This window comes from Oryctolagus cuniculus, chromosome 16, assembly GCF_964237555.1.
Source record: "Oryctolagus cuniculus chromosome 16, mOryCun1.1, whole genome shotgun sequence".
NCBI lineage: Eukaryota > Metazoa > Chordata > Mammalia > Lagomorpha > Leporidae > Oryctolagus > Oryctolagus cuniculus.
This window is the reverse complement of record NC_091447.1, coordinates 54,999,036-55,025,003: the sequence shown is the minus strand read 5'-3', so window position 1 is coordinate 55,025,003 and position 25,968 is coordinate 54,999,036. Positions and strand designations below refer to the sequence as shown.

The window sequence follows — 25,968 nt, the reverse complement described above, 5'->3', positions numbered from 1 at the left end:
ATGGCATGCCTGCACTGGAGGTTGAGGCTTTACTCGCTATGCCACGACACCTACCCCTAAGCCCAGTACCTTTCTGGCCATGCCAACCATCACAACTTCTTACAGCCAATCATGTCACATGATATGAGATGCTACTCAGCCAGAATTGTGGGTATGTTTTATTTCAGTCAACTTCCAAAGAAACATAGCGATACTGTTAAGTCACAGCTCTTGGCGTTAAGCTTGTGGCATACATAGTCTTGAATTTTTTTCTTAAGAGAACAATTTCAGACAGATAGAAAATGAGCTCCCACCACAGACAGATGGAAAATGAGCTCCCACCACAAAATACAGATGTTAGCTTAAAAATCTGGTTTCATTAGAATCTTGAAACAATACAGATGTTTCTCTTGTAGCTTCATTCTACAAAATGATAAATATTGAAAGTAGTTTTGTTCAGTTTTCTGAAAATTTTTAGCTTTCGTTAAAGGTACCCTGGATATATTTACAAGCATCTTTTAGTAGAAAAATGCAAATGACATGACTCATCATTAGTTTATGAAAGGGTTGGAAGAAAGAGAAGAAAATGAAATTAGTAATTTTGTGTTATTTGCCAATTCTAGCTGCTTAGGTGGTGACAGTGTATGACAAGGACTTTCTTTAGTGTTAACTTCAAGAAACAAAGTTCAATTCATTTCTTGAAACAAAGTGATGTTTATCAAATATTCAGAGGTCAAAGAGAAGCCCTTGCAATATAGTGCGTATTTTCTGACGATATCAAATTATGCATGATTAAGCTCAATTTGAAGCGCCAACCTGTGAATTAGCTAGGCAAGAATGAGAATTTGTTAAAATCGAAACTTTCCATAATATAAATTAGTCACTATAAGTTTATACATTTTCCAACAAGAAATCAATAGATACAAGATTCTAATTGCAATCCACAGCATAATGTAAATTGGCTGTAAAAACTACAAGAAAAAAATGGGTCTCGCTTTTGGGTGGCAGGGACCTAACTACTTGAGCCATCACCTTCTGCTTACCAAAAAATGCACTAGCAGAAAGCTGGAATTAGGGGGGGAGCCTGCACTCACACCCAGTCCTCCAATGACAGGCAGATGTCCCAAATGAGAGCTTAACTGATGCATCAGACGCTCACCCTAACCCTCATACACACAGCTTTCTAACAGATTTGGAAATGCAGTGGTGAGGGTGACATTCTGAGAAAGCATGACACAAATCTGGGCACACTGTAGAATCCCAAGTCAGTCAAGGATCAGGGAAGAAATGGATCATTTTATCGTGAATTTCCACCAAAAACCTGGCTATGGATGTATAAGACATGTGAGGTACTTCAAAAAGTTTATGGAAAATGGAATTAGGGAATTATTTTAGGTGCAAGCATTTTTAAAATCCATGTATAGTCTTTTTCTAGTATGCATTTCCATGAACTTTTTGAAGGTCTTCCTGTGGGTCATTTTGTTTCAAATTTTAAAGAATTTTCTTTCCAAAATCACATAATCTGTTTTAGAGTAAGGAAGAAGCTGAAAACTATGGCTGTATCACAAATCCAAGGCGAGTAGGAGAGCAAAATATACCAACTCACAAAGAACCATGTGCGAACCCGGATCACTTCTGAATATGATTCAAAGACTTCCATCAGTTCCATCAGCTACTGTTGTCTGCTTACTGCGATGCACACCGAACGGAAGGTCCCCACAGAGACAGGAAAATGGCTTAATGTCTGGGAATCCTCTCACAGGGCGTGATACAACCACAGACCAAATAAGAATTCAAGAAGTCCTGCTGCTCCAGGTATTATAGAAATTTTAGATAGATGGATCAATAGATAGATAGATAGATCTATAGCTTGATAGTAGATAAATCTTTGATATCTAATTTTTTTTTAAATCTTGGTCTATTAAGGGTAGAAAGACATTTTGACATCAGGCATTAAGTGTGTTAATTAAATAAACATTAAATGTGTTTCCGTGTGTAAAGCAGCAGCAGGTACCCTATTTCAGAGTGATCCATTAGAAACGACTTCATTTACAAAGTGAAACAACGAATGCACTCATTAGTTAACACAGTCCCAGGACCGGTAGCCAACAGTGAGAAACGAATCACAGATTGGAGAGTAGACAAGATGTTTACTGTTTGCAGATGACGTAACTTATCTGTAGAAAATGCTGCAACGTGAAACGCAGAAAGGATTAGAGCCAATAAGATATCAGTGTACTGGGCAGACAGGAAGGACTTTCTTTAATACCAGCAGTAAATAGCTGGAAAGGTGTTGCTAGGAGATTCAACTGACAAGGACACCATCAGCCCACAATATAAACTGTGGCCCCACTAAGAATACGAGGACAAACTAAGACTCCTTCAGGACTTCCTCCTGGCCAGGGAAGAGTGCCAGGGGAGGGCCAGAGGGCAGGGGTCCCTCTCTGAGGCTGGGTTCAACGTGTCTCCCTCCACTCCCTCCCTCCTCCTCCTCTGGCCTCCCAAAGCTTGGACCTCAAGACTCTGAGCCCCCAGAGCCTTCCTCCCCACTCTGGTCCTCCTGAGTTCACCCAGGAGGGAAGAGGAAGCGAGGGTGGGAGGCCTCTGCGGGCCACTCTCTCAGTGGTCATTGCTGGAGCCTAGTGACCTAGCCCTGCTGCTAATGAAGTGAGCGTTTGTTTCTCCCGGGGGGAAGACCCAGCACCCAGTTCATGATTCAAAAGCCTCCTCCCACACCAGAAACTGCACATTTTCTTGGACTTGGTTTCTCCTGAAAAATGGACAAGGAAGGGAAACACGTACAGGAAGAGAGCTCAGCTCCTTTGTCAACAGGGACATCACGCAGGCTCCCTCTTTCCCTCTCTGCGCTCTTTAATCTACAAGGTTGTCAACTGTCAATTTTCTTTTTCTTTTTTTTCTTTTTTGACAGGCAGAGTGGACAGTGAGAGAGAGAGAGAGACAAAGAGCAAGATCTTCCTTTTCTGTTGGTTCACCCCTCAATGGCCACTGCGGCCAGGGCACCACACTGATCTGAAGCCAGGAGCCAGGTGCTTCTCCTGGTCTCCCATGCGGGTGCAGGGCCCAAGCACTTGGGCCATCCTCCACTGCACTCCCTGGCCACAGCAGAGAGCTGGCCTGGAAGAGGGGCAACCGGGACAGAATCCGGTGCCCCAACCAGGACTAGAACCCAGTGTGCTGGTGCCGCAGGTGGAGGATTAGCTTACTAAGCCGCGGCACCGGCCAATTGTCAATTTTCAAATAAGACTTGTGCTATGATGTGCCAAGTGCTAGGTAAAGTGTGGGGTAAAACTAAGACTGTGTGCACACAGCTGGCTGGCTCTCCGTGCTCACTGCTTTCACACTGGCAGACTCGTACTGTGGATTGAAAAGTCAAAAAAAAAAAAAAAAAAAATTCCGGAAAGTTCTAAAAAGCAAAACTCAAATTTGATGTGTGCCAAAAACTACACCACGTCCACTCAAATGAAGAGAGGTGCAGGTATTGTGTTAGGTATTGTAAGGCCTCTAGGGATGAGTTAGAGTATGTGGAAGGATTTGTGTAGGCTATGTGCAAATACTATACCATTTTACGTGAGGGATTTGAGTAAACTGATCCCCATGGATACAGAGCGACAACTGTACAAACATACATGCAAATGTACACACACACGCGTGAACAAGGGGACTTCAGAAAGTCAGAATCAAACCCAGACACTCTGATACAGAACCAGGGCGTTTTTAACTGCTGAGCTAAACACCCTAAACTCCGCACAAAGTTTTTGAAGCACTCTCGTATGTATTTCTCTTGGCACATGCACACGCGCGTGCACACACACACATACACATTCTAATTATGAAAATACAATGGTAAAAGACTGCAAAGAAAGGTGAGTTTTCTGGAGGGTGATATTTTAGGTGAATTTAGGATATTTTCTGGGTTTTTCCAAATGCTTATGAAGAACATGGATTATTGTTTAATATCTAGGAAAGAATATCCTGAGGATCTTTGAAGAATACAGCAGTTTGAATTACTGAACCCCAGTTTTGATTGCTACACCCTGGCATGTGCTCCACACTACATGTGACCCAGATTTCTGCTCAAGAGCCATTGCCAGGCCGCCATCTAACAGTACTGCCACCTGCTGGTGAGTTACTACAATTGCAGGCCCAGCTAGCTTCCAAGGTAACCGTGGTCCCTAAATTTTTTCCCTTTGGTGACACGTCTTGGTAGGGACGCATGCCATCTAATGCATATCTTTGTTCTTTAATGGAGAGTGCTGTGTTTGGACCCTGATTTCTTTACTGGAGAGTGCTGTGTTTGGACCCTGATGAGCAGCCTGGTCTCCAAAGTACCCAAACAGTTGCAACTGGGTTCCCTATAAAGATGTGTTTAAGATGGTTTGGAAGCAGGGAGGCATGCTAGAAAAATGTCAGGATATCCATGGCAAGAACTAGCAAGGCTCTGAACCAAGACTCCCCCCTGGGGGGCTGACGGCAGAGACAGCAGCGTGAGGTAGGTGCTGGATCAGCAGCACCGAGCAACTGAGCCGTATGGGTGTCGGGCGGGGGCTTCGGCCTTCTGACATGAGCAGGCTAAGGAAATCCTCACACGTTGTGGTGAGAAGAGATGTTGGATAATGAAGTATTCAGCCAGCCCTCTTAAGTGTAGTTGGTCCCCGTGGCTTATTTATGCATGTGCAGGTGATTCATTGAACAGAGTCTTGCTCAAATTAACCCAGTGATCCTCCTTTGAGTTGCCTCCTGTTATCCCTCCATAGCACCGTAATTTGTTTCTGTCCTGGGTCCTTTATTGCCAGAGTCCAAACGATGACCTCTTGGTTTTTAGTACAAATTACACTCTTTGTGACCAGGTGATCCCTGGATGATTGAATTTTGCACAGAATCTCTTTGTTCATTCTGGTTTATGTAGAAAAATGTTCTCCAGAGATGACTTTTGATTCTTAAGTCTAAAACTCAAAAAAATAAACACAACCTACACTCACTCCTTGGAGTGTAAAGTGGCTTTTCTACCTGGAGGAGCTGTGCGTTCTGTCCTAACCGCCTCCTGGGATAGACGGGTCTTTCCTGCCGTATCCTCTCCCCTCAGTCCCCATCTCCCGGGACACCTGGTCCACGTTTCTGAATTCCAATTCACATGGGACTGCCTCACCAGGAGTAGATATGGTTTATAATCTAATTACACATCCCGAAAGCATTGGGGAGAACCAAATGAGCAAGTTAACACAACCACGCAAACATTCAGTTTTTCAAAGCTAGGACCTGTGTTTTGTCATATCTTGAATAATGGAAGTCATTCTATGATCTATATGTGACCAATACATATGTTTTGGTCACACGGTGCCTTCGTTATCTGAGAGGCTCACCTGTAGGGACTCAGTAATGTGTCCCCTTTCTGAACGCTGGCAGCTGTTATAACTCTGTGGCGTCTAACCGTCAGTGGCATCCTGGAATGAAGAAAATAGAGCACAGGCCTCGGGAGAAGCTCTGTCTTGGTCAGGAAGGCCAAGGACGGAAAGTTCCGCGGGGTAATCTGAGAACTTAAGTAATGCGGAGGGTCATCCTGTCTGTTCATTTGCAAAGTTCAGCCCCAGAGCCGTCCTTGTCTGGAGCCAATGGGAGATCTATACTTACATTTTAGGACAAGACTTTCTTCCTCTCAACCCTAAAATACTATGGAGGATCGACAGAAAAGAGGAGAAATGTTTCTAACTGGAAGAGGTTTGTTTTGCTTTTCTCATTGAACAGGAAAAGCAATTTAATAGAAATTTAGAACCAAAGATTTCACCAGACACACAAAGATGGAGTCCCTCATAAACACAAGTACATTAAATGTCCAGGACTTTGCTGGAGGAGAGACGGCGGAGGAAGAGAGGTGTTCTTGGAGCCTTGTGTTTGGCGGTGTCATTATTTTCTTTGTTGAACTAAACACGTGGGAGGAATTGTCAGCAATTAGGCATTGCCAAGGACGGTGGGAGCACTGGCCCTTGCAAAGGCTGACAAGCATCTCATTCACCGAGTGAGGAGGTGATGAAGGCTCCGAGCCCCCACAGGAGCGGACAGGGACTCCAGGGCTCCAGCAGCAGTCACAACGTCACATCCCTGAGGGGGACAAGGACACCGCAAGCCGGGCTCTGAGAGATGCTCTTCCGGCTCTGAACGGCACAGGATGATTGCAGACCAGCAGCGAGCCAGGGAACACACGTGATTTGGTGCTAGTGGTGGCGTGGACCACACTTATCCCTGCACAAGGGTTTTGGTGCTCACGCACGCACGTAGGTGGATTCTCCCCCACAGCTGGGTTTTAAGTCAATCGGGAAGTGTTACCATCTATGATAGAAAGAACAAAATGAGGAAGGTGACCTTTAGTTGAAGTAGGAAATTAATTCTTAGAACTGCTGGCTCGAAACCCAAGTGCTGAACCCTCCAGTAGTAGGTAATGACGCAAGGGGCTCCCGGTGTCAAGGGCAGCTCGGTGGGTGAGCTGGCTGTGAGAGTCCCCGGGAGCAGGGAACCTTTGTTCCCAACAGAAAATGCTGGGTACTTACCACCACTGAAGCAAGGAATGAGCATCCCTGCCCCCTCACCCAGTTTCCAAGTAACCGGAGCTCCCTGCAGGACCGGAGGGTGAGGGTGCTGCGGCTTGCTTGGCTTCAGTTCTGCAGACATTCCTGGGAGTCATCCTGTGGAGATGAAGGATCCGGAAGGTGCAGAGGAGAGAGCTCTGGTTCTGGAATCCCAAGTCTTGGCCAGGAGTCTTGTCCGGGCCCACAGATCCCTGGCCCCTGGGAGTGCGCTGGGGGCAGTTGCAGCTGTGAGCTCAGAGGACTGCAGCGGAATTGGGGTCATTTACTTAGAGTGCTCTATCTTCTAAAAAAGTAATATTCTCTTTGGATAAAATAAAGACATTTTCTGGAACTTTCCCATTTCTGACTTTCTGCCCAATCTAACACAGGTACCTAACACACGCTGCGCTAACCATGGTCGGCCTGCAGGTTATCCAACATCAGCCTGGAGACCATGCATGCGAATTAGACGGCAGGTGAAATCCTAGTAAGTTGTTACCTTGGGGGACATAACTACTGCAGTGTTGGCCCGTGTATACGTTTCAGCCCAAGGCCGTCACCCCCTCACCTACCTGCCCCGAGCGGTAGAAAGCCAGAAACAGAAGAGGAAGCGCCTTAGGGGTCCGGGCGCCGGGAGCCATCGCATTGTGCCCTGCTGAGGCGGCTGAGCCAGATGGCTTCGGAGACTCTGTCCGCAGCCATGGTACTGCAGCGCGGCCTGGCGCTCTCCTGGCCCGGCGCAAACCAGACTTCATTTTCCATTCGCTAGAGACCCTGCGCACATCCCAGCGCCAGCCCCGACTGTCCCTGCCCGCACCGTTCCCTCGGCACACAGCCGTGTTCAGTTTGCTCCAGCCCGATGCATCCCAGCGGCCGTGCACCAGCCCATCCACACGTCCCTTCTCAGGAATCTTTTCCATCCCCGGCTGAGTCTCAGAAAATTCAACCCAGGCTAGATGCCTGAACGTTATCCACATCTCTTGCCTTCTTGGTATTGGATCCTGAATTCTTCTTCTTAAGATTTTATTTATTTATTTGAGAGACAAAGTTACAGAGAGAGAGGTCTTCCATCCTCTGGTTCACTTCCCAAATGGCTGCAATGGCCGGAGTTGATCCAATCAGGAGCCAGGAGCTTCCTCCTGGTCTCCCGTGTGGGTGCAGGGGCACAAGCACTTGGGTCACGTTCCTCTGCTTCCCAGGCCACAGCAGAGAGCTGGATTGGAAGAGGCACAGCCAGGACACAAACCGACGCCCATATGGGATGCTGGCACCACAGGCAGAGGCTTGGCCTACTACACCACAGTGCCAGCCTCTGAATTATTTATTTACCTATCAGAATATTTAATGCCAAGTCTTGGTATGCATACCTGTGATTCCATATCCAGATTTAACAAGTTTTAAATCCAAGTTGTGGCAAATATATTCATATTTTGTCAGGTAAATGGAGTTATTGACAATTAGAAAACATGTTTTTTATTTTTGCACAAATGTTTGTCTCCCTACAGAAACTGTTCCCAGCTCCCATCAGGATGCATGAGCCAAGGTGACGTGTGGAAGCCCATCCTCAGGCCATCCCGGCTGTGCTGCGCGGGACTGTGGGAAGTCGGGGTGGCCACCCTAGGTCCTGGAGGATTACTGCTAAACCCACCATGTCACGGAGTCCTGACAATAGGGCAGCTGATTAGGGCTGTGCACAGTCAGGGTTGAAGAAAATCTTCTCAGCCCATCAAAACTAACTCCATTTGGAAAAGCCCGCCTTTGGCCTTGTGAAGACTTTTCTGACTGCATATTGTTTGGGTTGGTTTCATGCAGCCTAACTAATGGAGAATGATGGATGTGCGTCACTTATTTTTCTAAATTATTCACAATTCCTTGAAGTAGAGGAAATACTGCAGGGATATATTCCTGGCAGACAGCGTGATGCAGTAGAATGGCTGTGAGGCAGAGACTGAAGACACCGGCTTAAATTCTGCCTCAGATGCCCAGGAGGTGTGGAAACCTGAGAACGTCAGGTTAGCCCTCAGATTCCCAGCTGGCTCCTTCATTCATTCAATCATTCATTCATTCATCATTTACATTTCTGTTAAGCTCCGGGAAGACTTATGCTCTAAGTTGGACATTGTACTTCTGGTTTTTTTTTTCCTTCTTTAAAATGGCAATGGCACTATTTCCTTGGTTTCCAAAATATTTGCTATAAAATATACATATAAAATATATAAACATATTTTCAATACAATAAAAATATAAAAATTTTCAAGCATGTGCAAGTATCTTGTGAAGTTTAATTAAAATGTGGCACAAATTGTTGATTATACTTTTTTATTTTCTGTTTTATTTATGCATTTATTTATTTAAAAAAATGTACTTATTTGAAAAGCAGAGTTACAGAGAGAGAACGAGAAAGAGAGAGAGATTGTCCATCTGCTGGTTCACTTCCCAAACGCTGCAACAGCCAGGGCTGGGTCGGGTCAGAACAAGGAGCCAGGAGCTTCTTCAGGGTCTCCCACATGAGTGGCAGGGGCTGAAGCACTTGAGCCATCCCCTGCTGCTTTCCCAGGTACATTAGCAGAGAGCTGGATCAGAAGTGGAGCACCCAGGACTTGAACTGGCACCCCTATGGGTGCTGACACTACAGGCTGTGGCTTTAACCTTCTGAGTCACAGCACTGGCTCCCTATTGCACTTTTTAAAAATTGTAGTAAAATACACAAAACATGAAAATCATTTAAAAATATGAAAATTCAGTCATTTTAAGTATAAATTCTAATGGCATTCAGTACATTCAGAACATTCTGCAAACAGCCCCACTATCTAGTTTCAGAACTTTTGTAACTCCATGCAGCCTTTCAACCCTCTGTCACCTTGCTGAACCCACTGATTAAGTCTTCAGTCTATTCTACATACAAGATCATATCATCTGCAAATATAGTTTCCTACCTTCCTTCCTAACATGAAGACATTCCTATAATTAAAAAAAAAAAAGTCCAAAGACAGAGAGAGTAGCGAGAGACTGAAGAGGTAGCTACCTCCCACCCACTGTTTCAATCCCAAATGCCCACAATAAAGGGATGCAGCGTTGGGCCAGGTCAAAACCAGGAGCTAGGAAATCAATCAGAGTTTCCCATGTTGCAGGCATCACCTAACATCTCCCAAGGGCACCTTGGCAGGAGGCTGGAATAGGAGCAGAGCCAGGCCTTGACCCAGGCACTGCAACATGGCTGAGGTGTCCCAGGCACCTTTGCCATTTACCACTGCCCAGTCCCGAAGGCCTTTACCCCATGCTCGTCCTAGTTGCTGTGACCGGAACTCTCAGCACAGCGTAGACTCCAAGGGGAGAGCGGACATCCTTGTCTCGTTCCTCATCTTGGGGGGAAAGCACTAGTCCTCCCTGCTAAGTTCGCTGTGGGCTGTTTGTAACTACCTTGATCAGTCTCAAGGCGTCTCCATTTTCTCATGGTTTTCTGGGTGTTTCTGTCATAACGGGGGTGGGATTTTTGGCAAGTGCTTTCCAGTGGCATCAGTTTAGATGACCACATGCACCACAGTCTTCATTCTGTTGCTATGGGTATCACATTAATTGGCTTCCAGATGTCAAGCCAATGTTAAATTCTTGGGATATATCCCACTCGGTGTGCATAGACATGGTGTATCATTTGTTGCTGAATTAGATTTGCTAGTATTTTCTTGAGTGTTTTTGCAACTATGTTTATATAGGACACTGGTCTTTGTGTGATGCCTTTGTCTGGTGTCAGTGGGGATTTAAAACTCCAGAGTGAGGGCAGGAGTGGTCCCCTGGAGGCGGCCAGTTGGGGAAACTTCTCCAGTGACGTAATGCGGGAGGTGCAGGAGAGGGCGCACAGTGCTACTGTTTGTCTTGGACACCTCTGAGGCCCGTGAACTTTTCGCATTGGCGGAAGAGACAGGACCTAAGCCTTGCACTGTGCATAATCTGCAGGGCCCTGGCATTGGGTGGGATGTGTCTTGAATGGGTATGGCTCTGCCCGCCTCTTGTTCTTCTGTCTTTAAGGACTGAACCATGAAAAGCCTGTTGAAAATACCATGAACCTGTTTCACTCGCGTGGCCTAAGTATGCTTCCCGTAAATGTTCGGATTCCTCTTTGAGTCATAACATTAACTGGAATGAGTGACGATGAAGCAGAAAGCTAGTGCTCCCAATATTTTTGTGAGAATGTGACCAGGTGACTCTATTTAACTTTCCCCAAGCAAAGTGTGTGTGTGTGTGTGTGTGTGTGTGTGTGTGTAGGACTAAATACAGTTCCATCTTGAACATCTGGTGAGGACTGTAAGGTGATTTGCAGGGATCTGGGGGTGTGGCTTATGTCCACAGGTGAAATTGTTGCACAGGGTGAAACAGCTACAGCAGGTGCAAGTCAGTTTCGTGTTGTAGGCTGCCTATTTTCAGTTTTCACAGTGACTCTGACATTGATTTGAGGCTGCTGGATTTTCTATCGACGAGCTACACGCAGACGCCTAATCCTGGGATTCTGGAGAATTAGGGGAAGGGAGCCCAGGCACTCGGGGCCGCGCTGCTGCAGGCAGCTGGACTGCTCCCCACTTGGCCCCAGCGCCTCCATGCTTGGCCCCTCTGTTTCTTGCTAAGTGCGGCGACTGACTGCTCCCCGCCAACGCCACTGCCTTCCCTCTTTGGAGATCCTCACCCCTGTCCAGCTCCATCTCCCTGGTGAGTGCCAAACTTGCGGGCATGGAGTCGTCACTAATTCACGTCACTCCGGTCACTCCTCTGGCCTCCTGCGCCTTCAGCAAGGTACACGCTCTTTCTTTTTTTTAAGATTTATTTATTTATTTGAAAGTCATGGTTACACAGAGGGAGGAGAGGCAGAGAGAGAGAGAGAGGTTGGTCTTCTATCCGACGGCACATGCTCTTTCTAGGAGAAATAGACCTGCAGTCAGGCAGCCAGGTAGGGGCAGGCCAGGGTCTGGCCACTGCGTAAGGCGTTGGAGGGGCCTCTGGGGCGGAGCATGCTGTCAGGGGCTGTGTGGGAGACTGCAAGGGCACAGAAATGCATCCCAGTGTGGGGGCAGGAAAGCTGTAGGGTGAGGAAAGCGGGAGTGACAGGATCCAGCTGGAAACGGAGGGCGGGCATGTCAGGAAAACGGTGCCAGGTGACGGGGCCTTCCGGGATGCTGCTGTTGCGGACTCCAAAGGCATGAGCCCTACCAGAGCAGGGCGTTCAGAGGACTGGCTGGAGACTGAAGGCCCTCAGCGTCATCGCCCTCAGACAGGGCACGCAGGAAAGCGACTGGACATCCCCCTCCACCCAGCGAGACGGCAGCATGATGGAAGTGCATCCTTCCAAGACCTCAGCCCTCTGGAGCGTTGGTGCAAGTTTGGACGGAGATGTGACCGGAGAGCTGGAGCCCCAAAGCAACAGAGACGCAGCGTCTAACCTGTCTTTGCCGAGTCCCCACCTAGCCATGGTTCTCTGTTTGTGCAGCATCGTCCGCAGGGTCTCCAAGGCTTCACTGCCAGGGTTCCCAGCCTGGGGACCGGGGGGCTGGACACCCCGACGCTGAGTGTCAGGACCACCTGCAGGAAGGTAGAATTCTCGCTCTTCAGTGGGACTCCTGATGAAAAGGCAGGCTCTGGTGCGTTGGTGGGTGACCCGGGTGCTGCTCGCCCTGGGCCCTGTGTGGCAAGGTCCTGGCTGTGAAATCTCAGGCGTGGAGCCCCGCGCTCCAGATCCGGCACTCTGCTTCCTCATCAGCAACCCGGTGCCCTTGCGCCTCTCGTCCTCGCTGCCTCCGTGCCTGCAGAGTGGGCGTGGCGCTTCTCTCGGTTCTCCTGAGGATGGAAGGCGTGGAGGCTCAGGGGCTCTGCGGTCCTCGCACGCCTCTGCCTTCAAGCCCCATCGGAGCCCTTCCCCAGCCAAACTCTGGTGTCCGCCTCGAGCGGCCCACAGTGGGCTGTGCTACAGAGACCCAGGGCCCTCAGTAAACACTCAGCCCTCTCTGACCCCGAGAAGCCCGTGTTTGACCTGAGCTCCTGTCCTCAGCGAGAGTCACCCTACCTCTGGCCTCTGGGCCACAGCTCCCAACTCCTGGGTTCTTCTGAGCCTTGGAGTTCCGGGCAATGTGCCTCACCTTTGTGACGTCGTCCTGGGGTTGGGGGTCAGCACCTGGGCTCTGCCCCAGCCCGGACACTGTGTGGAAAGGGGGCTCTGCAGTGCTCTGAGTCTGGCTCTTACGTGGACCGGGTTGGCGTTCGTCTTGTGAGTTTCCTCGGGGTGACCTGTGCCTCTGCCCGCACTGCCCCGCGGCCTTCCCGGCACCGACACACTGCGTGAGATGTGCAATCCCAGACTGCTGAGCAGGGCTTGGGCCGCAGGCTTCCTGCCAGCACAGACCAGGAGGGCCCAGCGTTTCTCCTCGCAGCACAGCAGGCTGCTGCTGTGTGGACAGCCAGGGAGACCGCTGGGCTGTCACGATTACCAAAGGACATGCAAGAAGTATGTTCTCTGCAGTGGAAATTGCTACCCTTGGGCAACAGGAAAAGGCTGACCATTACAATAGAAGTAGGAAATGGGAGGTAATGAAATCGAGGCGGCACACAATGCAACCGCCATGAGGGAGCTGGCATATGGCCTGCCCCATCCGTCTCTCAGACGGCGCTTCTCTCCAGCCGTCTCTAATATCCACCGTGAAATGAAAGCAGAGGTTTGACCACTTGTGGTTATTGTCACTGGAGGTGAATACCAATAAAGTGGCAGCAAAACTGTCCCCACAATGTCCTCTAAGACCAAAAGAACCCCGCCCTGCTGAGATAGGCAGGCTGCTTCCACCATGGTGTGGACCCCAGGCCAGTCTTTTCAAGATTTTTTAAAAGATGAATTTATTTATTTGAAAGGCAGCATTACAGAGAGATGGGGAAAGAGAAAGAGACCTTCCTTCGCTGGTTCACTCCCCAGATGGCCACAATGGCCAGGGCTGGGCCAGGCTGGGGCCAGGCTGAAGCCAGGAGCCACCAGCTCCTCCTGGGTCTCCCCGACGAGAGTGGCAGGGGCCCAAGCGCCTGGGCCATCTTTTGCTACTTTTCCGGGCCATTAGCTGGGAGCTGAATTGGAAGTGGGGCAGCCAGGACTCAGACATATGGGACGCCGGCGTCGTTAACTTGCCACACCACATAGGCTGGCCCGTCACTTCAGTCTCGGTGGACTCGCACCTGGATTAGCCGGCTCCCAGAGCTCACGTGTAGGGAGGAGCCTTCCAGCTGGCCCTCGCTTGCTCCTCTCTGGACAATTCTGTGCCCTGGGCCCAACCAGTTTTCCTAAGTGCCAGTCACACTTTGCGCGGTCTGCTTTCACTGTGGCTCCCCAGAATGCTTGGGCTCCTGGAGGCTAAACCCTGACGCCAGCCTTAAAACGCTGCAGCCCCACCCTAGCACAGGGCACACGGCATGCAGTGTAGACATGTGCTCCAGCCTGCAGTGTAGACATGTGCTCCCGAAGGTGCACATAAGGCCTGGGCTTCAGTGATCGAAGCACTCAGACTGACAGGATTATGTACCGAGTCCTCACTCTGGTTTCGATGACGTAGTCCATGGAGTAACATGCTCACCCTGAGAGGTGGGGGCTGGGAGGGACCTTGTTCTGTCACCTTGCCCCACGGTTCTAAGTCCAATGGCTGTAATTTTTGTTTTGGGTCTCACAGAACTTGGCCATAGTATAGAAATTAAACAGTGCACATTCGCATCTCTTCATTGTAGTTGTCACTCAAATCCCAGAACGGCCATGGTCCAAGACTGCAGGCCGTGGTGCATGAGGGTCACAAGGTCATGCAGGGACCCTGATGCTTGTGGAACCGGGGAGGGTGTGGCTTGGCCTCTGCAGAACATCTCAGCAGACGGGAGACAGGGACACCATGGGGAGAGACGCGGGGCATTTCTGACTTCTAACTGTCCACGAAGGGAGAGAGCTCCATTCAGAGAGCCAGGCAGCAAGCAGGCAGGGGCCACCTGGTGTCATCCTCAGCTTCACAGCAAGAGGGATCATCCACGGACACTGTACTGGCACAGCTCAGTTTGCTGGCAGCCAGAGTTCTGCACTCTCGGGGAAATCTGGCCACACGCTCTGGGGACATGTGTCCCCAGCTCCTCACCAAGGTGACAGACAAGATCTCCTTGATCCTTCCAAGCTACGGTGGGGAGCAGATCCTGGTGCTGGCAGCACCGCCCACCTCCCAGGCACCCCTTTGTGTTCCGAAGGACTTGGGAGACCCCCGAGAACACACAGCCGCTACAGCTGCTCAGGCCCTGGGGGCAGCCGGCCAGCCAGAGCTCCCTTCCGGAGAGACGCAGGGTCTGTGGCCGCAGGGTCCTCGGAGAAACATCCTGCAGTACCTCAGTCCCGGACACGGGGCTCCTTCCAGACGGCCTTCCCTTTTCCTGCGGCTTCAGGCTTCAGTAGCTGAACACCTGCCACTGTGTCCACGTCTGCCTGCCTTGTCCCTTGCCCTATCCACGCCACTTCCCTGGCTTGACTAAAAAAAAAAAAAAAAAAAAAAAAAAAAAAAAAAAAGACTGGGCCTGGCATCCAAGTCTCCTGCAGAGGCTGGAGGCGAGCAGCCCTCTCCCTCAGGCTCCTAAGCCAATCAAAGCCACTGCCATGTATTTAGGGCAGCCATGAGCCATAACAGGCAAAGCTCTCTGCCTTTGTCTTGCAGGGGAGGAAGCAGAGGCCACACATACAAGCAGGTGGTCTGCTGAGATGCCCCCCAGGCTGCCGGTGCCAGGGCGGCTCCAGACCTCTGTCGTTCTGGGCCCTTTCTGAGTCGGTGCTGGCAAAACCACAGGCAGCCTGTGGCTGAGGCCCACAGAAAGGCTGGGCTGCAGGGGGAAGCGCGCCCGAGACAGGGAGAGGACTTGGGAAGTGGCCATGGAGGCCAGCCGTCCCTTCATCCCCGGGGACAGAGCCAAGGCCAGGTTGGCACAGAGGGCACAGGGTGGGCAAAGGGGCTGGTTGGAGAGGGAGGGCAGCTACAGGACTGGGTCACTGCCAATGTCACCTAGAACAGTAGGAAGCTGCCTGACAGCAATGACTGGAATGTCTCAAAACAGCGAGGGGAGGAGTCAGAAGTCCCCAACACATGGAAATGACACCCGTCTGAGCTGACTCCGTTTCCCCGTGCACAGGTGCTGAAGAGCCCCACGTTCCCCACAAATACGTGCAACAGCTCTGCATCCATTGGACAGAAAACGTGTTTCTAGAAGGGCCAGGCTGAGACCATGGCTGCTGTGCGTGGGGCAGTGGGGGCTGGGGGAGGTTTTCCTAGACTCCCAAATAGAGGAGTCGGGGGCGAGGTGAGGACGTGGGGCGCGAGCACATGTGGAAGAGCCCAGGGCAGCAGAAGGCTGCGCTGGTGAGCTGGGGAGGACACAGCCGCTCCCAGGGCGGGAAGCGGAGGCTGTCGGGAGGAAACAGAGGCAGCAGGTGGAGAGCGGCGCGCTCCAGCCCTGGGCAGTTCCTCTCGGGGGGAAGCTGAGGTGCGGATGTGGTTTCCAGCTCTCCGGAGGCCCCCAGAGCTGCGTATCCTGGCCCCACTGGGGCTTGATTTACAGATAAGCGCAGGCCCCGTCCGGGGGCAGCAGGGACGCCCAGCACCAACCCCTGGCCCTGTGCCCGGACATCCCAATCCTTGGATTTCCCTGGCCTTCTCCCACCCGGCTCCCAGCCCCAGCCCCATGTCACACACGGCCCGCGGCCCAGCGCAAGGGGCCTAGGTCTGCCCAGTGATGGCCAGCAAGGTCCCTCTTGCTCTCGTCCCTGCTGTGGACACAGACTTTTCTGCCTGTAGAGAAATGTCACAATGTCAGCGACAGAAGAATCCTGTGGGATCCACACCCACAGGCATGCCTGCTCCCCGACTGTCCCTCCCCACACCAAGGCATGCCTGCTCCCCCACTGCCCCTCCCCCACCACAGGCATGCCTGCTCCCCCCACTGCCCCTCCCCCCACCACAGGCATGCCTGCTCCCACCACTGTCCCTCCCCCCACCACAGGCATGCCTGCTCCCCCACTGCCCCTCCCCCCACCACAGGCATGCCTGCCCCCCTACTGCCTCTCCCCCCACCACAGGCATGCCTGCTCCCCCCACTGCCCCTCCCCTCACCACAGGCATGCCTGCTCCCCCACTTCTCCTCCCCCCACCAAGGCATGCCTGCTCCCCCCACTGCCCCTCCCCCCACCAAGGCATGCCTGCTCCCCCCACTGCCCCTCCCCCCACCACAGGCATGCCTGCTCCCCACTGCCCCTCCTCCCAGCTGCCTCCATTCTCCCTTGTGCTCCTGCCAGAGCCGTGAACTGGGCCAGCAGCCTCCCTGCGGGAGTCCTGAGGGTGCATTGCCTGCCCTCCCAGCCGGGCCCCACCCTAAGCCCCACTGGGGCCTCCCCGCCCTGCTCTGATGAGTCCGACCTGTCCCCACCCTGGGCCTCTGTCTCTCACAACTTCCTCGCTGGGCCAGCACATCTCTGTGTGCACCTGCGTGCCCCAGCCAGGCTGCTGTAGCCTCAGAGCAGAGGCCTTGTCACCTCCATCTTTCACCTCCAGTCCCTCTCGCAGGAGTGCTTGTTGTAAAACACACTGCATGCCCACCTCACAAGGCTGAGAGCTCCCCAGCCTTGGGGGCACCTCAGGGTGGTCTTGGGGTTACCTGCCGCCACCATGTGCTCCTGACTAGGACTCAGACACTTTTGGAACTGCAGCCCACAGAGCTTCCTCACCCAGGCAGGTGGCACATGGGCAGACATGATGGGGTGCAGGTGTGGGACAGGCTCTGCTTAGGCCATGGGTATCTGGTGACTGTGGCCCACCTCTCTGGCCCTGGTCTCACCTTCCCCCAGCCTGGGAAGCCCCCTTGGCCCTGGGGAGGTCAGCGCACACAGTGGCCAGAGCAGTGCCTCGAATGGACAGCTGGTGGGGCTCCTGGAGGCACCTGACCGCTGGCAGATCCACAGCTGGGGCAAAGCTTGCTGACCTCACGGTCCTCCTAGGGTCTGTGCACTCGGCCGAGTCCCGGGGCACTCAACACACGCTCCGAGGCCGCTCGTGGACCCCACAGCATCTCCCCCTCCGTCCCAGCGGCTGGCACGGTACTACAGCTGCTTTTAGCGCAAACGCCCCTGCACACCGGACACGCTTTCAGTACAAGATTTCTAGCTCAGTGGTTCATGGGCACTCAACGTTTGCTACAGGCACAGAGGAAAGACGGAGGGGGGGATGGCTGGACTCACTGGGGTGACCCTCACGTGCTGCCGCAGGGTGAGCGGGGAGCACACACAGACAAGTGAAAGGTAAGGGGACAGGGAGCGCGGTGGGGACCACACTGCAGGTCTGCTTCACCTCTTTCTCACCTGACCCCTGCCTGGATGTCCAGAGATGCCGTTTGTTGTCACATACACAAACTTCAGAGTAAATACTGACTTAATTCTCTCTGGTTATCTCTAATCAGGTGTCATTAACTACTTTGTGATTTTATTTTACAATATCAATATGAATCACATTTCAAACTTGTAAATTAGAGATTTTCATACTCAGAATCACTAAAACTCGGGTGGGCACTTAGCCTGATGGCGAAATGTCCACATCCCACATTGGAGTGCCCAGCTCACGGCTTCCTGTTCATGTGCAGCCCAGGGGCAACAGGTGGCGGCTTAAGTAGCTGGGTCCTTGCCACACGTGTGGGAACCTGGACTGAGCTCCTGGCTTCCAGCTTTGCCCTGACCAGCGTGTTTGTCTCTCTGCTATTCAAGTAAATAACTGAAGTGAGGATTTTAAAATACTCCTGGGTTTCAAGGCAAAAGTCATTAAGGATACATAACAGCAAGGTAAATTTTTGAAAAAGGACTTCATGAGTAAACTCTATTCATTAGATTTGTGTCGTTTTGAAAGGCAGTGTTACAGAGAAAGTGGGAGGGAGGGAGAGAGGGAGGGAGGGAGTAGGAGAGAGAGAGAGGAGAGAGGGAGATGTCCCCAAATGACCACAATGGTCAGGTGTGGAAGCCAGGAGCCAGGCGCTTCATCCAGGTCTTCCATGTGGGCGAGGGGCCATCTCCTCTGCTCTCTCATGTGCATTAGCAGGGAGTTAGATGGGAAGTGGAGCGGTCAGGACTCAGAGCACACGGCATGCTGGCATTGCAGGTAGCAGCTTAACCAGTATACCGCAATGCCAGTCCGGTGTCATTTTCAAATCCACAGTCTCACTTAATGTTCATAGCAGCCCTGAGACGCAGGCATTGTCTTTCTTATGAAATGGTCCTGCCAGCAACAGGGCAGCTCTTGTGGCAGGTGCATGTTGGTTATGATGCGTACAAACTCTTTCTCATCAAGTAGAGCACAAGACACAGTGGCATTGGGGGAAAGAAATGAAACAGATGGCACAGACCCTAAGCTTGGAGGACAGAGGGTGTGTGGGTGACACTGATGGCCTGTGGGCAGGAGGTGATTCACACCAAAACCAGGACGACATGGACCTGAGATCTTGCAGAGTGGTGAGCTCTGTCCATGCTGGCCACTGTCTTCCAGTTTCAAGAACAGCAAGAGTGAAAGCAGTCTTGGGTAAGAGACTTCTGGATATGCGAACCATTGCACAAGGCTGCTTGGTCAGCCATCGAGTGCTCTCTCCATCTTGTGCTGGGGACACAGTTGTTGCAATGGCGACAGCCACATAGATAAGGAGAGATTTGCACAGTTCCTCGGTCACTTTGTACACATTCCCATTTGACCAAACCCTCGCTTCATGAAGCCATCGCTCTTGGGGATTTCAGTGCAAAGTAACCATTTCCCCGTCCCCCATGGCCTTTGTGTTCCATGACTGCCATTCACTGAGACAGCGTGGCTCCTGGTGGGCAGAAGATGCGACACAGTGGTCAGCAGAGTGGACGGTGGTCAGGAGAGCAGGTCTGTGAGCCACGGACAAAGTCCTGCTCCTCCACATTCGGTGTGGTTTGTGGCAAATGTCTGGGAAGTCATGGGTTGCCATACAAATGAAATCAGGTGACACATGGCACACAGAGGACCCCTCACTGAACAGGCCGGCTGCTCTGTGCATCTCTGCTCATGTTCTCCCCACAAGAACAGCTTCTGTGCCATTTCCACACGATGTGAGTGACTACGGCGCCCCTCTGCGTGGAGGCAGCCGTTGCTAAGGAGACAGCATGAGCAGATCCAGGCAGATTCACTCCACTTCTCCAGCCTCATTTCTCCTTCTGAAAATGGGCAGAGTTGGACTGGGTGTGTTCGAAGTCCCTTGTACCTTTGGCCTTTCAAACGACTCACCCTAGAGTCAGTGCCAGCCCACAGTCAGAGTGCGTAGAAGAAAGCATGGGGACATGTGAGCTCTGCTCAAAGGAACCACAGAGTCACCAACAGACTGCTGGGGGGAGAGCTGTGAGCCAGGGGAGCGACGGCAAGTGTGAACACGTGCTCCCGCCGGGGCACCTGCGCATAGCAGTCATTCTCCTGGCGTGGAGCACATGAAAGCCAGGATGTGGCACTCATTCGTGTGAGTCATAGGTCACGCTGCCCATGTGACCTGATGTTTCGCAGAAAAGTGTGTTGTGTTACAGCACCAGCCTCTGTACCACACGTTCCCAAAACTGAGGTCTCTGTAGCAGGTGTTTGCGCATGTGAATGTCGCCCCAGCCTTCTGTGTGGGTTTGGGGCTCCAACACGGGCTGATAAACAGACCAGGCCGCAAGGGACCCCGGCTCCAGTGCTCTGTAGCCGTGTGCTCTTGGACACCCGCATTTCCCCATCTGTGAAACAACTGCCTACGATTTGACAACAATGCAGTTAGGGACGATCTCTAAAATGCAGCAATGCATAAAGTTTTATCTTCTTGGAAAAACATTTTTGTGCCCCAAACAGAGCCTGACTCTGTGTCTGCTCCCCTGGCAGGCAGCTGCCTGTGTCTGTGTATTAAAGCCTGTCCAAGAGTCCATTCAAAGATGCGGAAATATTTTGTTCCTGAAAAACGGGCACCAGTAGTTTTGGAGGAGAGGATCTTGCGAGAAATGTGAAATGAACCCGCCCTGAGGCAGCCGTGGATGGGGCCTGGGGGTGACCCCGCAAGTCTGGCCTCTGAACTGCAAGGGGGTCTGCTGTCTTCCACGCGGAGTTGCTGTCCTCCGCACTGATTTTCTCCCCAAAGAGACAAGCGTGCATTTCTCACCGGCAAGACAATCCGGGTTTCAGCGGTGGCCTCATTCTGTCTATGCTGACGCCTCCTCGGTTCACAGACGGCGGGTGGACAGCCGCTGTAATGGATGCCAACAACCTGAACAACGCACAGTGGATGGCCTCACGGCCTAGCGGGTAAAGCTGCCGCCTGCAGCGCCAGCATCCCATATGGGCACTGGTTTGAGTCCTGGCTGCTGCGCTTCCCATCCAGCTCACTGCTAATGGCTAAGTGCTTGGGCCCCTGCACTTACATGGGAGACCTGGATAATGCTCCTGGCTCCTGGCTTTGGCCTGGCCCAGCCCTGGCCATTTGTGTCTTTTCTGCTCTCTGCAACTCTTCCAAATAAACAAATAAATCTAAATGAATGAATGAAGCACGGCCCAGGTGAGAAATGCTGGCGATGAACGGGCTCCTGGGAGGCCCAGGCTGCGGGCAAGGATCCTCTGACAGCTCGAGCGGCTGTGCATCCCACTCCTCCTTGGTTTCCACCAGAAATCCCCCCACCCCCCTGCTCCCACCCGGGCAGCTGCCCTTTAGAAGGTCTTCCGTGACATCATGGCGCCGTCTCCCATGTCATGGGATCCATCCCTCCCTGGTGCTGGCTTCCAGTTCCCCTTTTCAATCTCCCCAGGAAACCGGCTCCACGGGTCGCCCCGCGGCCTCATCTCAGTTCCAGCAAAGTCCGAGCCGCCCCGCCCCCCTCACCCCAGCCCCGCTCGGGCTCCTCTTGGGGGCTTCCCCACACCCCACTCCCCTCACCCCTCTACACCCCACTCCCCTCACCCCCGGCCCACTCGGGCTCCTCCTGGGGGGCATCCCCACACCCCACTCCCCTTACCCCTCTACACTCCACTCCCCTCACCCCCGGCCCACTCCAGCTCCTCCTGGGGGGCTTCTCCACACCCCGCTCCCCTCAGGCGCTCCCCTCACCCCGGCCCCACTGGGGTTCCTCTTGGGGGGCTCCCCCACACCCCACTCCCCTCACCCCTCTACACCCCACTCCCCTCACCCCGGGCCCACTCGGGCTCCTCCTGGGGGGCTTCCCCACACCCCACTCCCCTTACCCCTCTACACTCCACTCCCCTCACCCCTCTACACCCCGCTCCCCTCACCCCCGGCCCCACTCCGGCTCCTCCTGGGGGGCTTCCCCACACTCCACTCCCCTTACCCCTCTACACCCCACTCCCCTCACCCCGGGCCCACTCTGGCTCCTCCTGGGGGGCTTCCCCACACCCCGCTCCCCTCACCCCTCTACACCCCACTCCCCTCACCCCAGCCCCACTCGGGCTACCCTTGGGGGGCTTCCCCACACCCCACTCCCCTCACCCCTCTACACCCCACTCCCCTCACCCCCGGCCCACTCCGGCTCCTCCTGGGGGGCTTCTCCACACCCCGCTCCCCTCAGGCGCTCCCCCTCACCCCGGCCCCACTGGGGTTCCTCTTGGGGGGCATCCCCACACTCCGCTCTGGCAGGCGGCTCAGCCCCCACGCCCACAGCTCCAAGGCCGCCCTCCCTGTCCCCGCGGGGGCGTCTCCTGCCTGCCCCTGCCCCTGCCCTCTGGGCCCCCACCTCGCGGACTCCTCAGCCCTGGCTCAGTTTTGCTCAGTTCCCGCATCTTCTCCTCAGGGAGACGCCCCTGGCTGCACCCCGGGCCCCCCACGCCTGGGTCCACGTCCGGTGCAGCCGCTCTGCGCCCGGTCACCCTCCCGGCCTTGGGGTCCACGGTCCCCGCAGGGACGCGGCCCGGGTCTCTGGGGGTTCACCCCTGGGTGCGTGGGGACGATGCTGGCGTGCACGGCGCCGGGTGGACATCTCTGCCGCCTGACCTGACCGTGCACCTCGGCTCCTCCCCTCCCTGCCTGAGGCGCCCTGGAGCCTCGGCTCCCACGCCGGCGCTGAGCACCCCGGGCCTGGGGTCGTGAACGCAGCCAGGACGGCGCGGCCACGCCCGAGTGGGGCCCCGACCTCGCGTGTGGAGGATATCGGGTCTCTCGCTCGGGGAGGCTCTCAGCTGCCGCTGCGCCCGCCACTACAGGCCTGGCTGCGGTGGGTCCCCGCGACGCGGAGCGGGAGCTCGTCCCCGCTCCTCGCGACGTCCAGGGGCAGGCCGGGGACGCTGGCGCGAAGGGACAGCCACGCAGAGGTCGCCCCTGGAGACCCCAGGCAGCCCTGTGAGGCCTGGGGGTGGGAGGCTGGAGCTTCCAACTCCGGATCCCTCAACCCCCGCACACCCGGGGCGGACTCCCCGGGAAGAAATGCAGAGCCCCAGGCCCCTCACAAGCTGCCCCCCCGATTTGCCTCCCAAGCCCCCGCACACTCCACGTGTGACCTCAAGCGACTTCCGCCTCGGCCACCGCGCGGCCGCTGGGCCAGGCGGCTCCTCCGCCTGGAACAACCTCGTCTTCCTCCCTGGGGGAAAATGTGAGTCATGCAGGTCTTCAGACGCCACCTGCGCTGTGCGCTCGCCGCCCGGCGCGCCCACCCTGCGTGCTCAGTGGGGGACGCCTGCGCCTCTGTCGCCAGGGGCCGCAGTGTGCAGAGCAGGCCAGTGCGGGCCTCAGTTTCCACCCCGACAGGGCATTCCTCGCCCTGGGGTGCAAGGATCCAGTCGCCACTGCCCCCTGCTGGCCATTTACCCCCACTGCAGCCTGGGCTCCTAGATAAAACAGTAGCGCTGTCATTATTGCTATTGATTTATTCTGGGGCAATCCCCCATTTTCCCCAGATCACAGAGGGAGAAAAACACAGGTCAGTGCGAGAGGAGGGTGGTTTCCTCCCCATGGCTTTTTCTCTCAAACTCCCAACCGGGGAACACACAGCTCCAGTGACAGCCCATGGCTAGGGCCAAGCCTGGAGTGGGCCCCGTGCATCCACTGGCTGTCTGTACTTGGAGAAGCTCCTGGCCAGACCACCCCCCGCTACGCCAGCCTCGACTCCAAGGTTCAACCCAGCTCAGCTCAGGAACTGGCCACGGTGACCGGGCCTGTGCTCAGCCCAGGGACTCTACCGTGGGACTTGATTTCACTAAGCCAAGACGAAGATATTAAAAGTGAACACTAAAGAGCTCAGCTCAGCTGGCCGGGGCCCCTCCCGTTGCTTGCTCTCTCCCTGTGTTGTGGCTCCCGGCTGGGACTTCCAGTCAGCTGACTCCTGGCCACACCATCATACAGAAGCATAGCAGCCGTGTTTCCCGTTCTCCGACGGGTACAGCAGGGATCGAGGCTCTGAAACGCAGGATTAGGCCCCCGGCCAGACTGTGTGGAAGAGCGGCCGACAGGAAGTTGTCTCGCCAGCCTCTCTGTCTTCCCCAGACACCCTGCCTCTGGGGGCAGCTGCACCCACGACTGGCAGCCTGTCCCCTCGCGCTGCTCCAAGTGTGGTTCCTGCTCCCTCTGCTCCCGCGGTGCAGCGAGGTGTGGGCGGGGCCTGAGGTTGGCTGAGGCAGCCCCGGAGTCCTCGCCCTCCTGGGGGCAGACGGGGAGGTCGGTGGGGCTCCCGCGGGTGACGTGAAGGAAGGGGGCTCGGGTGGGCCTGAGCCTCGGCTGAGGGAGCTGTCGCCCTGGGGCTCTTCTTTCCCAGCCCTGGCTCGGGATTCACTCTGCAAACCTCAGGTGGAGAGTCACCCCCGCGTTCACCCACGCAGGGGACGACTGTGAGGAGGCTACAGCCTGGGGCTGGGAATGGCGGTGAGGAGGAATCACTCCGGGCCCTGTTCTCGGAGAACGCCAGGCCGGGAAGGTGGAGGTTGAGCCGAACACCCTCTGAGGGTGGTGCATCCCGGCCTCCAGGTTAAGGCACTGTTTAGAACACAACGCTCACGTCCCACATCGCGGCGCCAGGCTGGAGAGCTGGCTCCACTCTTGATTCCAGCTCCTCCTCGCTAACACACACGCACATGTGCACACACACACACAGCCACAGGCGATAATAGCTCAAGTAGTTGGGTCCCTGCCACACCCATGGGAGACCTGGATGCATCCTGGCTCCTGGCTTGGGTCTGGCCCAGCTCCAGCTGCTGTGAGCACTTGAGGAATGACCCAGCGGGTAGGGGCTCTGTCTCTCAAATAAATAAAGTAGCAATTTCTGAGTGTTCAGTTAGAACTAAGAACACTGGGGACAATAGCAGCTGGCAGGAGGCGTCTCACAGAGCCCGTCCTTCCTTGGCGGGATCCTGACGGGTCGCTGGGCTCACCGGGGGGGGAGGGAGCCCAGGAGGAGCACGATGCAAAGCCAGAGAGAGAGAGAGGGTATCTGACGGAGGCCTGTCTCCCCGGGAGCCGGGGAGAAGGCCCAGGTAGCTCTGGGAGGTGGCTGTGCCGGGGGAGCTGGGGAGGGGGCGAGGACGGCGTCTGCACTCGCAGCTGCGAGGAGTGGAGGCACCACCCCGACACAGGAGGCTGTCCGTTCTAGCGCAGAGCTCAGTAAAACGTTTGGCTGTTGGGTGACTGAGCACGTGGTCCTTGGCCTAGGCTCCCAGCACCTCCTGGGCTTCCTTTCCGCTGGTTCGTCCCATGTCGGGGCAGTCTGAGGGTGCTGGTGGTGGGGCAAGGGCACAGCCTCCCAGGCTCGGGGCTCCCCTCCCTGCTCTGCCTCGGAGCCTGGGGCCTGAGCTGCCCCGCTGAGGTTTCCCTTTCCCCTCACAGGGGTCGGGGCCACCACCCACAGCTGAACGAGGACACAAGGCAGCCAGAAGTTGATTCCCACCTGCTCCCCCCCACCAGCCCAGCTCAGCAGTATGGAGGGGTCTGCGTGGCTTGGAGGCCAGCGGGGACACGGGGACTTTCCACTGAGGCTCGGCTTCCCAGGGGAAGCCTGTGGCGTAGCTGCTGAGCCAGGGCCGGCTCAAGATTCGGGAATGGTGGGTGCCAGTCGCCCCCTGCAGCTGTGTGTCTCCGTCTTTGAAGTCTGCGTGGACCAGGTCATGTTGAGGGGAAGGAATTGGCCCTCTTGTGTGTGTCCTTCCATGTGGGGCCATGTCCACCCAAAGGAAGCCAGCTCGGGAGGCCCTAGGACGCCCTTCCGAGGTCACATGGGCAGCGGCGTCTGCAGGCATCTGCGGGCGAGGGTGCAGGCCCGGCCCTGGAGGCCCTGCCGTCTCCCTGGAGACGGCTGCTTTGGGAATGACAGGGGAAAATCACATGGAGATGCGTTCTTGCGCACTCGTGGTCCCCTGAAAACCAAGGACGTGGCCTC

General features: G+C 54.5%; 1 long non-coding RNA gene across 1 annotated transcript; it reads right to left on the bottom strand.

Annotated features, from left to right (window-relative positions):
• Positions 1-11,355: 11,355 nt before the first annotated feature.
• Positions 11,356-12,659, bottom strand: LOC127492645 (uncharacterized). Its single transcript, XR_007922291.2, has 2 exons — positions 12,610-12,659; positions 11,356-12,383 (listed from the first exon to the last, which is right to left on the bottom strand). It is a non-coding gene; the product is annotated as an uncharacterized lncRNA (long non-coding RNA).
• Positions 12,660-25,968: the final 13,309 nt, after the last annotated feature.